Source organism: Perkinsus marinus (genome assembly GCF_000006405.1).
Source record: "Perkinsus marinus ATCC 50983 genomic scaffold scf_1104296928846, whole genome shotgun sequence".
NCBI classification, from domain to species: domain Eukaryota; phylum Perkinsozoa; order Perkinsida; family Perkinsidae; genus Perkinsus; species Perkinsus marinus.
In genome coordinates, this window is record NW_003216684.1 from 1 (window position 1) to 2318 (window position 2318).

Here is a 2318-nt window from a genome sequence, read left to right on the forward strand (position 1 = left end):
GAGTTCGATTCTCGACTCAGCCCTCGTAAGGGTGAGTTTGGGCACAGTGGTAGGTGCGGCTGGCGGATGTAGATAGCTACGGAAACCAGGTAGTGCAGATCCCTCGGAAGCTAGGCAAACTGGGCCATGTGCAAACCGTCGGTCACTGGGAAATGGTATAGCTGGTCGAGACGCATGAAGCACTCGAGTGCTCGACCCCGCACCCCTGGACAAAGATTACAGTCAGTTGGTGAACTCTTCACTCGCGTGACTAATCGTTTAGGCTACATCCTTCACGGGCTCATTCCGTCCAACAGTGGACATGGGGTGAGGGGAACGAGCATGATGGAGGGGCAGTGAAGCCGTTAATCAGCGAAAGATGTAGCTGTTAATCCTGACTACGCCTGAATATATGGAGCAGATAGAGCGAAAAACTTTTTACACTTCTCGATTTGTGCGTGTCATCCTTGCGCAGGGGCCATGCTAATCTTCTCTGTATCGTTCCAATTTTATCGGATACCCCCGAGGGGGTCCACCAAAACATCGCGTTCATAAAGTGCTACTCTATAATTTCAAGGACGTTCCGATTGGTGTGGTATGAGTCAAAATATTCATCAGTGAATTCCCTGCGCATCACGGGTGAATCTCGTTGTCACGGCCGAATTTCGTTGTTGAGTTGGCCGTTTAACTCAGTCGGTTAGAGCATCGTGCTAATAACGGGGGGCGCAGGCAAGAGTCTTGCACGAAGCACTAGCATGGCTTACTCATTGCACTATCCAAGTGATTAAGTTCACATCAACTTTTTACTCGCTTTGTAAGAAATCCATTCGTGTGAAATTCCTGACCTGCGTTGAACGTTCGGCTTATGAAATGCAATCGCCTCAATTTCGAGCTCTTCGCTCGATTCCCAGACTCCCCTTACCCTGCCCAATGTGGGCTGTTGTTCGTAGAGTTCGAGATCGCCTCGTGCAAAGGAAATCCGTGTGAAGTTCACGAAGAATTCTGTTCCTGTGTACCCTTGATGATGCCAGCCACAAATTGACTACAACTGAAAAGTGCATTGAGGAGATGTGTTGGAAAAGATCACTGTTGGTGACTGGTGACACCGGGAGTTGTACAAAAGAATGTAAACTATCACTCTTCCTCTCATTCACAGGCCAGTGTGTCACCAATCACAACCTCGGAGGTTTCTCTGCACCGATCTATCAAAACATGACATTCCAAAACATCCATCTGACAACGGTTGCCCGCCAAAATCCGTGGTAGATAACAAAAGAAAATGGTCATGTTATGAGCGACTTTCGGGGACCAGCTTGTGAGGCTTAACGATATGATGGCTGTGTGGTCTAGTGGTATGATTCTCGCTTCGGGTGCGAGAGGTCTCGAGTTCGATTCTCGACTCAGCCCTCGTAAGGGTGAGTTTGGGCACAGTGGTAGGTGCGGCTGGCGGATGTAGATAGCTACGGAAACCAGGTAGTGCAGATCCCTCCGGAAGCTAGGCAAACTGGGCCATGTGCAAACCGTCGGTCACTGGGAAATGGTATAGCTGGTCGAGACGCATGAAGCACTCGAGTGCTCGACCCCGCACCCCTGGACAAAGATTACAGTCAGTTGGTGAACTCTTCACTCGCGTGACTAATCGTTTAGGCTACATCCTTCACGGGCTCATTCCGTCCAACAGTGGACATGGGGTGAGGGGAACGAGCATGATGGAGGGGCAGTGAAGCCGTTAATCAGCGAAAGATGTAGCTGTTAATCCTGACTACGCCTGAATATATGGAGCAGATAGAGCGAAAAACTTTTTACACTTCTCGATTTGTGCGTGTCATCCTTGCGCAGGGGCCATGCTAATCTTCTCTGTATCGTTCCAATTTTATCGGATACCCCCGAGGGGGTCCACCAAAACATCGCGTTCATAAAGTGCTACTCTATAATTTCAAGGACGTTCCGATTGGTGTGGTATGAGTCAAAATATTCATCAGTGAATTCCCTGCGCATCACGGGTGAATCTCGTTGTCACGGCCGAATTTCGTTGTTGAGTTGGCCGTTTAACTCAGTCGGTTAGAGCATCGTGCTAATAACGGGGGGCGCAGGCAAGAGTCTTGCACGAAGCACTAGCATGGCTTACTCATTGCACTATCCAAGTGATTAAGTTCACATCAACTTTTTACTCGCTTTGTAAGAAATCCATTCGTGTGAAATTCCTGACCTGCGTTGAACGTTCGGCTTATGAAATGCAATCGCCTCAATTTCGAGCTCTTCGCTCGATTCCCAGACTCCCCTTACCCTGCCCCATGTGGGCTGTTGTTCGTAGAGTTCGAGATCGCCTCGTGCAAAGG

General features: G+C 49.2%; 1 non-coding gene across 1 annotated transcript; it reads left to right on the top strand.

The window, feature by feature from the left end:
- Positions 1–1314: 1314 nt before the first annotated feature.
- Positions 1315–1386, top strand: Pmar_PMAR000001. Its single transcript has one exon. It is a non-coding gene; the product is annotated as a tRNA-Pro (tRNA).
- Positions 1387–2318: the final 932 nt, after the last annotated feature.